General features: G+C 51.4%; 1 long non-coding RNA gene across 1 annotated transcript; it reads right to left on the bottom strand.

Moving 5' to 3' along the window:
* Positions 1–441: 441 nt before the first annotated feature.
* On the bottom strand, positions 442–11,722 carry LOC133078603 (uncharacterized). The gene is made up of 3 exons (XR_009697910.1): positions 11,535–11,722; positions 3,691–3,917; positions 442–934 (listed from the first exon to the last, which is right to left on the bottom strand). It is a non-coding gene; the product is annotated as an uncharacterized LOC133078603 (long non-coding RNA).
* Positions 11,723–11,820: the final 98 nt, after the last annotated feature.

Genomic DNA, 11,820 nt, shown 5'->3' with positions numbered 1-11,820 from the left:
AACTTGTCCCAGAGGTGTTCCCCTCCAGTTTCCCCCCTGAGCCCACCACTCTCAGGGAGACCCCCAGTCAGCCTGCCCACTTTTTAATGCGTATGTGCTGGGCACTGGACATACCATGGGGAACACCCACGAGATCCCTGTCTTTCAGGGAGATTACAGGCTAAGGGGAAGACAGATCTAGAGACAAATAAATACAGTATACATATTGTGGCCCATAATATAAAGTGTGAAGTATAAGAGCTCAAAATATCTCCTTTCTGGGACTTCCCTGGCAGTCCAGTGGTTAGGACTCTGCGCTCTCACTGTCAATGGCCTGGGGTCAATTCCTAGTCGGGTTCAATCCCTGGTCCTGTTCAATCTCTGGTCGGGGAACTAAGGTCCCACAAGACCCGTGGTGCAGCCAAATAATAGTAGTAGTGGTGGTAATAATAATAACATCTTCTTTCTTTATTTCCTTTATTTATAAATTTATTTATTTATTTTTTTGGCTGTGTTGGGTCTTCGTTGCTGTGCGCAGGCTTTCTCTAGTTGCGGTGAGCGGGGGCTACTCTTCGTTGGGGTGTGCGAGCTTCTCATTGTCGTGGCTTCTCTTGTTGTGGAGCATGGGCTCTAGCCGCGTGGGCTTCAGTAGTTGTGGCACGTGGGCTCAGTAGTTGTGGCTTGCGGGCTCTAGAGCGCAGGCTCAGTAGTTGTGGCGCACGGGCTTAGTTGCTCCGCAGCATGTGGGATCTTCCCGGACCAGGGATCGAACCTGTGTCCCCTGCATTGGCAGGTGGATTTTTAACCACTGCGCCACCAAGGAAGCCCTCTTTATTTCCTTGAAATCAAGCATAAATCCTACTGGGAGCTCCCATATTCCAGGCTGATGGGAAATTCAGTCTTGGTCTCTACTAGGCTCCTCTTTACCCAGGTTATTCCAAGGACTCAGGATCTCCTGCAGGAGCAAACACTGTGAGAAGCACTGTCTGGTCATGGGTCCTCTCTGGTACTAAGGCCACAGCCATTGTCCCACCCACAGGACTTTTAGATTTGGGCCTTGTGGGGCCATGCCTGCTGCACCGGGGCTGCCAGGGGACAGGCACTTGCTTCCTCTGTTCCAGGGCCTGCAGACTGTCTTCCCTTTCCCTGCCTGAGGGACCTCCCTGCTGAACTTGGTTTCCCTGAATGCTCCCTCTCCCCTCCACTTGGGGACACTCAGAATGAACCCTCCTATGAGCTCAGGCTTTCTCAAAAGACAGGAAGAGACTTTGTCTTCCACCAGGTGTCCTATCCATATCTCCAAGGCCCTAAAAAGGTGAGCAGCTGGCTGGCTACCTGCTCAGAATGGGCTGGACAGAAAACATCCCTATCACTAAAATTATCAGCCACAAGCATACAACAAAAGCAACATAGCAACTCCTGCTCTGTCATATGCCAATTGTGGGTCCTGTGCAAGTGTCTTTATCTCTCTACCATACAAATTCTTGTTTCCAGGACTGATAAACTCAAACTTGATATGGAATAAATATCAGTGCTACTCTGGCCTCAGAAATACAAGATGACTCCTCAACTCTTATCTGGAATTGTAGAACTTAGGGTCGAAAAGAGATGGTGACCCAGAAATCAAGGTGGAGGGTGAGCCCTTCTATGCCCACAGGGAAGGGAGGGACTGGAGAGTCAAGCCTTCTGGACCCTGGGTCCATCTGCCTCCCAGGCACTTCTAGATGTCCCGTGGGTATCTAAATGCAGCATACCCCTCTATGCCCTCTTCGTCCTTCCCACAACCTGCTCCTCCCTTCAGGCCCTCTGAAGGGCACCACTACCTACCCAGTCTCCTCCTAGTCCTTGCCCAGCTAACCCATACAGTCCCCAAGACCAGGCAGTCTTCCCTCTGAAATACGTCCTGTGTTCATTCTTCCCACCCCACTGTAGCCCAGACCACCAGCATCTTTCTTGCTGACTCTGCAGCAGCGTTCTGTCTGTCTCCCTAACATCAGCCTGCCTGCTTCCAGTGCATTCTCCTCCCAGCTGCCAGGCTTATCATTCCTTCTCTTTATTTGTTAAAGTGGGTGGTAGTCTGAATAACGGCTTCCCAAAGATGTCCATATCCTAATTTCTGGAACCTATGAATATGTTACCTCACATGGCAAAGTGTACTTTGCAGATATGATAAGGATCTTGAGATGGGAGAGATTATCCTGGATTATCCAGGTGAGCTCAGTATAATCACAAGGGCCCTTATAAGAGAGAGTCATGGGAGGGTCAGAGTGGGAGGAGATGTGATGATGAAAGCAGAGGTCAGAGAGATTTGAAGACAGTATACTTCTGGCTTTGAAGATAGAGGAAGAAGCCATGAGCCAACGAATACAGGTGTCCTCTAGAATCTGGAAAAGGTAAGGGAACAGATCCTCCCCTAGAGCCTCCAGAAGGAACCAGTCAGCTGACCCCTTGACATTAGCCCAGTGAGACCCATTTCAAACTTCTGACCTCCAGAACTGCAAGATAATAAATTCATGTTGTTTTAAGCCACTGAATTTGTGGCACTTTGTTGTATCAGCAATAGGAAACTAATACAGTGGGTTTCAAATAGGGTTAAGTATATACATGCATTTATCCAATTAAAGCTATTTCATTTGAAACAAAAATGACTGCCCAGATTCCCTGGATGTCTATCTGAGTGACTTCAGGCCAAGCTCTCTGAAAAGAAGACTCCCTCTGGCCAAATTTGCTTCTTAAAGGCACAGGCAATTTGATGGTGTTCTGAGTCTGTCATCCTGGTGTGGTAACCAATCCAGAACCTGACACGGCCCAGGGCATCACCTACTGAGGAAGGCCACACATTGCTAACACCACCTAATCAGTCTTCTGTTTAAGATACTTCCAGGGCTTCCTTTTGCCTTTAGGATCCATTGAAATGCCAAAGCATGGCTTCCAAAGCCCAGCCCAGCGAGCTCCCGTCCACCTCCTCATCCCCGTCCCCTGATTGGTGCAATTCCTGGAACCCAAGTCTTTCGCTCCCACCCCAGGCTCTTTCCCACAGGGTTCCCTTTACTTTGAGTGTAGTTTCAGCTCCTACTGCCCCCTCTAGCCAGTTTCTATGAAAACATGAGACACATTTTTCTGGGACAGAAGTCATCTCTTAGGGCAGGACTTGTTCCTGCTCAGAGCAGCTGCCCCTGACCAGCAAGGCAGGTCTGCCCAGGGTGAACAGCCCAGGCTGTAGGGACAAAAAAACCCAACTGTGGTTTAAAGAACTTGTGCACATGTGTGTGACAAGGTTCCAAGCTAGCTTACCTGACTCCTAGAGTTGCCAGAAGAGACTCCTAGGCAGCTCCTCCCACCCTGGGCTGGATCCAGCAGCCCATTCTTAATTAGAGCCAATGTATGCCCAGGCTTCCTGGGACTTGTCACTTGTCCCAGGGCATGTCAGTGGTTACCTGTTTCAATCCGAGCTCTGCCAGTCACCAGCTGGGCAAATTCCTTAACCTCTCTAAATCTCAGTTTGCTCCTATGTGAAACAGGGATAACAATAGCTACAGCATAGAGCCATGATGAGGCCTAAAAATGTGGTCCTGCCTATGAAGCACACAGAATGTCCCATTGGTAGTGGACATTGATACGTATAATCTAGACCCTACTTGTCTTTCAATCAGGAAATGATCCTCTCCATTTCATTAACAAATGGAGTTAAATTTTAATTATCAAATTCACCTGGTGGGATACGGTTAGCCACAGCTCTTGCTCTCTGGGTCCATTTTGTCTGGGTCACAGTACACTTTCCAGTGGGCCTTGGATGAGTCAGCCCATCCACTTGGCTTGTCCCCATGGCCACCAGCATCTCTTGCCCTGGCAAACATAGCGCCCTCATGACTGGTCTTTCGCTTCCACTGCAGGCTCCCCATCCCCATCAGTCCGTTCTCCTCACAGCCTGTGGCTGTCTTTAAAAAAAAAAAAAAGGAAAGAAAAAAAGGCAAACTGATTATTTTACTTCTTGCTACAACTCTCAATGACTCTCCCTGCTCCCCGGGGAGCAGTATTTCGATATACCATGAAATTAGAATAAAAACCTCCTCCAAAACCTCCCTTGCCCCCTGGCTCCAGCTGACCTCTGCAGCCTCCTGGCCTCCCTTTCCTTGAAGGACGAGACTCCCTCTTATACTAGGGGCCTTTGCATGTGATGCTTTTGCTACCTGGAACATCACTTCCTCCAGGAAAACTTTCTCTGACCCTCAGAATAGAAGAGGTCACAAGACTCTGCTGTCTAGTTCCTTCTGTCAGTAGTGGCTCCTTGATTGTATAGTGATCTGATTAGGGGCTGTCCTCCAGCCAGACACAGAGACCACAAGGGGAGGAATATTTATCTAACTCACCATGGCTTCCCTAAGCATGGAGCCTGGAACACAGTAAGCACTCAATAGTTGTTTGTTGAATGAACGAAGGAGGGAACAAACAAATGAAAGGATAGAGCTACTTATAGGAATTCTTTTGTGAAGCCTTTTGTAAGATAAATAATACTTGTTGAATCATTTTTGGTGTAAAAATTGACTTTCCTATATTACCGTCCCTTCATCATAGTAAATCTATTATTTCCATGTCCCCTGTAAAGATTTTTTTTATTTGCTACATTCAAGACATTTTCCTTCCATTAATTTTTCCTTGTTAAGTAGTTTTTGTGACCATTTTATGCTTTAAGAAAGAAGTGCCATTTGGTATTTACAATATTCTCTCAGCTTCCTTGGTGAGAAGACTCTGGCAGCTTTCTCACTGTTGACTCTGACCAGTGCAGCTTGGAACGCGATGTCATCCCTCCAGAACTCTCTCAGACCTAGATAAAACTTATTCTGTGTCTCCAGTTAGGAACAAGGTGTTTGGAAACAGCACCTTATGCAACAGAGATGATGCAGGGCCATCCCTCGGAGGCAAATGAAATAAAGATCACGGCGTGTGGAGAATGTATTCACAGTGTCCTAGGAACCAAAGATTTTAAAGCTTCTCTGCCAGTAATTCAGTTTTTATTTTATGTTTCTTGGAAAATGGAAGGCCTGTATTTACCACATGTGTTATCTCAGATGCAGACAGGGGAAAAAAAAAAAAGGTATCCTGCGCTGATAAGGATTTCCATGGCAGCCCGGTCAAAGCTGCCCTCTTTGCAACTGGCCTCCACCTGGCCCTGCACGTGCTCCCCTGGGAGGGGTTTCTCTATTCAGCATGATATCTGTCTTTTTGCTTCCTCATTTCTATGGGGAATGGTACATGCATACAAAGTCATTGACTATTCTTACTTTATTTCAGAAATGTGCAGGGCTGAGGCACCTGAATTTTTCCTCAAATACTTTAAAGCAAACTATGTGGCAGAACCCCTCATGCCTGCTCCCAGAGGAATTTCCTTTGAGTGTTCATATCTCGAAAGCTTATGTAACCTGACACAATTATCTAAAAAGCCTTGGAATCCGAAAGAACAGAGATATGAGCTAGGAATGAAGGTTGGAGCTGGGAAAGAAGTGTTCTCCCAGCCTGGGGACTGGGTCATACTTCACTATGACAATGCACAATTCAACTTCCAAAGAAAAATGTTAACCCCTGGCACTGTGACCAGTGGGTACCCTCGCTTATCTCTCTGAACAAGGAATCTCTTGATGAGGTGCTCGAGGGGCATTACAAAGCCTTAGACCTGGCTGGCGATTAAAAATATTTCTATAACCATCTTGAGCAACTGGTCTTCCCAGGATGAAAGCAAGAGTGGCTTGGGCCCCTTCTAGAAGATAACCCTCTCCACTGACTCAAAGATCAACCCATCCTGAGAGTTGGGGTCTCATGCCAGTTGCTAGCGCTGCAAAGGAGGTATGGAGTGAGCTCTGAAATCCATATTTTCACCAAGTGATTGGTCCAGGTGATTTTGACTCAAGCCCAGCTCAATCCCCAACTCAGGGGAGAGGGAAGGAGATGAGGACAGAAACTGTAAGTGCAGACCTAAAATCAGGACTCCACAGGGAGATGATTTCGGGCCATGTGCCTGAAAGCCCTTGCGCCAAGAAGCTTCTTTCTCCTCTCTTTGTTTTCACTTTTAGAAATCCCAGCCCCACTTGCCATTTGCATACCAGCGGTGAGGGACCTCCAAGGAGAATAGGCACCACTCATAGGTGGTTGGCTTTTCAAGGAATTTGCTGGAGAAAATTGGAGGCAGGGCAGTGAACAAAACCCCCTCCATCTGGTTTCAGTTTATTTGAAAAAACAACACACACAGGCCTCCCCACCAGCAATCAGAAAACAGCCACAGCTCCCCAAGGAGGGTGTTAGCCACAAGGGGTGGGACTGAATTATGTATATGCAAATAAATTAAACCAGCCAGCCAACAGCAACTAATTTTTGTATCTTTTGCAGTTGTTCTGCCAAGAAAAGGCCTGAATCAGGGTGATGGAAGTTGTAAGGAAGCAAGTTTTGGAATTAGTTTTAACAACTTGCCTTAATTCTACCATTGGGAGACATGTTTCTAATCCAGAAGCAAATTTTATTTTATTTTATTTTATTTTTTAAAATTTTTTGGAGCAGAAAAAGTCTTATCACAGGGCCAAGCAAGAAAAATGGGTGGCTCATGCTCAAAAACCCTAAAGTCCCAGAAGCAAATTTTAAAAGGTTGATAGTCTTTCACCTGGGTGTTGCCCACTGAATAATGCCAACCTCCTAGGCTGAAGGCCAGGGGGCAGTGCTGCCTGATGGTTGGGAGCAGGGTGTCTGGACGGCTGAGTGACCTAGGGCATGTCACTGAATCTCTCTGAGTCTGTTTTCTTATGTATAGAATGGTTGTACCTGCTTCATAGGGATAATGTGAGGATAGTAAATAAAATTAAGTATGAGGAAGTCAAACACAAGGACTGGCACACAGCAAGCACATAGTAAATGTGGCAGAGGATTATGAATAACTCAGAGCCTCACTGCAGGACCCAAGAAGACCAGTTTCACCTGGAGTCAGCCAAGCTGTCCCAGCAAGTGTTCTCAGCTGGGGCTTGCCTTTCCCCTGGGGCTGGTCCAGAAAACCCTTTAGAGCAAATTCTCTTAGTGTTTTCCAAACTCGAGGGCCCTAATCCCCAAATACCTGCCTTCAATCCTGGAAGCAAAAGAAAAGTTCAGAGAAGGGTGCTGGACACGGTTTGAAAATGCAAGTGATACTCCTGGCTTCCTGCATTTCCCCATCCCTTCTCCCCAGTAAGCGAAGGGCCTGACTTCCAGGTGCACAGCCTAGAGGAGAGGGATGGGGGACTCAGTTCATGCCCAGTGAGTTGGCAGTCTCCCAGGCTCTTGTGCCACGTGAGCGATGTGCTGGGGACCATGGGCACCCAGCTACCTCTGGGCTCAGCCCTCATATGTCCACAAGCACTTTCGGCTGTTTATCCAAAACAGACCTTTGCTTCTGTCCCTCGTAGGGATGCACCAACAGGACTCCCTGCCTCCCCTCTTTCCTTGTCCCCAAACCCATTTCCTGGCCAACTGGGACAGGGGCCTTATTTGCTCAAGACCATTCCCAGCTCTCCTTTGCCCTCAGAATGAAGTCTAAGAGGGCACATGTGGCAAACTTAGCTCTGCATTAACAGAGCCAGACTTCGGGCTCTGGTACACTTGATTTTGAATCTTGGGGCTGGTCCAAGATTCAAACTTAAGTGAACCTGAGTTTGAGACCTTGAACAATTTTCCTAGCCTCCGGAAGCCTCAGTTTCCTTGAATGTAAAATAGTAATGATGATACCCACTACAAAGGGCTATTGTGAGGCTTCTGCACCCCAACACAGGGCTTGGGACAGAGCAAGAGGTTTGGAGGCCAGTGCATGGAATGAAGATTGAGGATGAGGTAGGAGGGGTCGGCTGCCAGAACTAGGGAAGATGATTAGACCAGTTTTGGACATGCTGAGTGTAAGGGGCCTATAGGTGTCCACGGGAGGCATCTGGGGGCAGCTGGACATGTGGGCCTGGAGTTAAGAGCAAGGCCTTGGCTGGAAAGAAGCGTGGGAGTCGCCAGTATGTGAGTAGGAAGATGAGCTCATGGTGGGGGAGGGACTGAGTATGAGGCTTCCACAGCCAGAGGTTCACCCACAGGGAAGAGAAGCTTGTGAAGGAGGCTGAGAGGGAGAGCCAGAGAGGTAGGAGGAAACCCAGCAGCAGTGGCTTTGCAGGTGCCAAAGGGAGAAAGGGCCTGGGGTACTGAGGAGTTAACTGAAAGCAGAGGTGTATCCATGGTATGTGAGGACTAGGATGTCATTCACTGGTGACCCTGGCGTGGTCAGGAGTGGGAGCTGACTCAGAGCTAGAGTGGGGAGAGGAGAGTGGAGATGGTGACTATAGACAGTTTTTGAGAAATACGGCTGAGAATGGTGGGGGGGAGCATGAGAACAATGCTTGGGGAAAGGGATATAGGATTGAGTGAGAGAAGTTCTTTATTGCGATTACCAGAGGGAGAGGCCAGAGCCGAGCCAGCATGCATGCTGCTGGGAGGGAGCCAGTGGTTAGTTATTACAGCCACGGTGCCCAGCACAGGGCCCGGCATGAAGTAGGAACTCAATAAAAGTACTCCCTGTGAGGACGGGAAGGGACGGGGTCTGGAACTTGGGTGGAGAGATTGGCCATTGGCAGGAAGAGGCTCCCCTCTGCCATTGTGCCAGGAGGGAGGAGTGATGGGGTGCCAGGGGGTAAGCAGAATACAAGGCAGGGCCTCCTTGGGACTCTGCTGCCTCTGAACCTGAAGATGAGCTCGTGGTGGGGGAGGGACTGAGCGTGAGGCTTCCACAGCCTGACCACAGAGGAAGGAAGAGGAGGTGATAAGTGAGTGCTTGGCTCCAGAAACCTGGTGTGGTCAGGGAACAGAACATGAGCTCTTAGAGCCTGCCACTTGGCACGCCCCATCCTGGATTTCTGTTCCTACCATCCTCAGGTCCAGCGGTCACCTTCCCTGTACCCCTTTCAGAGCCATGCCCTCCCCCAAAGGCCAGCAGATGGGGCCAGTGAGCTGCCGGGCTCGGCGGGAACAGACCGGAGCCAGCCTGCCAGCCCCCCACCCCACCCCACCCCCGCCGCCACCTCACGGCCCTCCAGAGCCTGGGGCACGGGGGGTGGGGGGTTTGGCTCACCAGGTTTCTGACTCAGGGGGTGGCGAGGGGTGAGACTAAGGACGAAGGAAAACTATGGGTTGAGGGCTTAGGGGTGGGGTGGCTCAGGGGCTTCGCTCCTTCCGCTTGCCCTTCATTCCTCTGCCCCTGCCAGGCCCTGCCTTATCTGCTGGGGCTCCTACCGTCTGCCCCCACCCCCTTCCCTTCTCTTCCCTGGAGGACCCTGCCAGCCCAGACTCTTGGTTCTGGCAGAGGCTGGTTCTCTGCCCTTGGGCAGGCACAGCCTGGCACCAGGCCTCAGACAGGGCTGGGCCAGCCCCTCCCAGTCATGACTGCCTGAACCACCTTCTTTCCACTTCCAGAATGTCTCCACCTGATGAGAGGAAAGGGGTCAGCTGCTGAGGAGGTCACAGGGTGCTGGTGCATAGATCCTGGGAAGGAGGCCTGACCGCCTAGCCTCCTGGCCGCCTGGCCTAGGAAGTAGGATGAATTTCTGGAGGGGTGGGTTAAATAAAAATGTGACAGATCATCCAGTCCCACGAGACCCAAACCATGCAAGACTAATATTTCTGTCTAAGGTGGCACAGTGTCCCAGAAGCTGAACAGGCAACACCTCCAGCCCATCCTAGCCATCCTATACTCCACAACCAAAGACAATTCCCTACATCCCCTCTCAGCAAGTCTCTCTCCCCATCGTGGGCTTCCCAATGAGTCAGGATCCTTCATGTTTCCTCCCCAGAACAGCGTAAGATCTTGTTTCTCAGACTCTGTTTTCACCTTGCTTTCCCACTTCCACCTCCCTACCCTTTGACTCCTGCTCTGGCAAGCACTGGCACTACCTGTGTGGCCTTGACCTTGAAAGCTGCCTGGGACCCCTCTTCCTCTCCTCTACATCCCCTCTGCAGTCCCAGGGGGAAGCCCTTAATGGTCGGAAGCTGGAGAAACCACAGCCAGACTCTCAGTAGGATAACTAGAGCTGGGAGGGGGGCGTCCCACCAACCCAGGGTCTACAGCTCAGATCAGGAGACCAGGTCAAGGGTGCTGTGTCCACCTCTGAGACTGGGACACAGATTCAGGACAACAGGAGTCAGCAGGTTTTGGAGAGTGAATGTTTCCCTGAGTGTCCAGAGAATGGACCCAAGGGAGTCACTGAAAACACACACAACACACACACACGTACTTACACGCACATACAGGATTATGGCACAGGGAGAGACATGTCATTTGTGTATGGACAAGCTATGGAGCCCACGGACATGAGTGTACACAAATACAGGCATACACAGGCACACAAGGTCATGTACCCAAAGTCAGGCACACACACCCTCCCCAGGCAAGTGCTGCCTCCCTGGGCCAGGGCTAGCTTGTAATCTGTACTTACAGGAGGAGAAATAGGTGGAAGCACAGAAGTGGCTCTGGGAAGGACATGGGTCCTTCACCTTCCCCTTAAGTGGGTCTGACTCCCAGCCCATCCCTGAGACTCCCCCGGCTCATCAGGGGGCCATGCCTGTATGGCAGAGAAGGCTTTGGAGGAAGCATTGCCTTGAAGCCCTGGCACAGAGGCTGAGCATCTAAGATAGAGAATGGGCAACAGGATTGGGAGGGGTCCATGACCTCCGAGGACCTAGTGTGGGCATGGATGAAGCACTGGGCAAGGGTCCATAAGAAGCAGAGACCCCTCTGCCATGGGCTGACCTACTGACCTCACCACAGGACCTGGCAGCAAGGTACTGGCACCAACTCCTAGTGCCTGCAGAGTCTGGCATGGATGCCAAGCACAGGGTGCCAGACACTGGGGTGGGCAAGGTGGGGGGCCATTGGGCCCCGCATCAACACAGAACTTCATACACACAGGCAGGGAAATGCACCCACATGCACTTATTTTATACCCTGGGGAATCCTAAGAGCAGGGCAGGGATCACCCTGTCCTAGAGGCTGCCCTCACTGACTCCCCAGGTGTCCCCATTGGCCTGGCTCTTGGAGTCCCTGGGGTTGGAGGGTGGGCTGGAGTTAATGGGAGGCCTAGATGCTTCCTCAGAACCGCGCCTCCACACACCCGCGCCCACACATATACACTTTTGTGGCAGGAGGAGGTGGGGTTGCTGCATCCCCAGGGCTGGAAAGTGGAAGGAAGGGGGAAGGCGGGGCAGAGACCTTCGCGAACCGGGTCGGTCACCCTCCTCCCCCCAGCCCCCTGCCCCAAATCGGTCGGTGGCCACCGGCAGCTTAGGTGTGAGAGCACGTCAGGGCCTGTGTGCTAGGCACCTGCAGCGGCGCAGGGCGTCGGAGTACGTTACGTGTGCCGGCGTTGGCCGCGGCTGCCTGGTGAGGGCGAGCTGGTTGCCCGCGGTGTTCCGGCAGGCCCGGCGACCGCGGCGGTGCTGTCAGTGTGGGGAACTTGGATGGAGGTTGCGCGTGTCCTCAGGCGTCCCGAGCAAGTGTGACCTGTGGATGTGCTCACCTGGGAGCCGCGGCTCAGCCGCCCAGGGCGCGCGTGTCGGGGCGCAGGAGTGAGCGGATGCGGGGCACTAGGGCTAGACCGACCGGACCTCTCCCGGGCGCGGCGGGTGGCGAAGCTGCTGCTCCTCGAGCAGCAACTTTGGGACTCGGTTCCGGCTTCTTCGAAAGCGGATCTGGCCTCGGGGGCGGGGCAGAGGGCGGGAGGTAGAGGTGGGGGCACCTGCCGGGCACCGGGTGCGAGGAGAGAAGTAAAGGAAAGCCCCGCCCCTTCCCCGCCTCCGCTCCGC

This window comes from Eubalaena glacialis, chromosome 18, assembly GCF_028564815.1.
Source record: "Eubalaena glacialis isolate mEubGla1 chromosome 18, mEubGla1.1.hap2.+ XY, whole genome shotgun sequence".
NCBI classification, from domain to species: domain Eukaryota; kingdom Metazoa; phylum Chordata; class Mammalia; order Artiodactyla; family Balaenidae; genus Eubalaena; species Eubalaena glacialis.
This window is presented reverse-complemented; position numbering and strand designations above follow the sequence as displayed.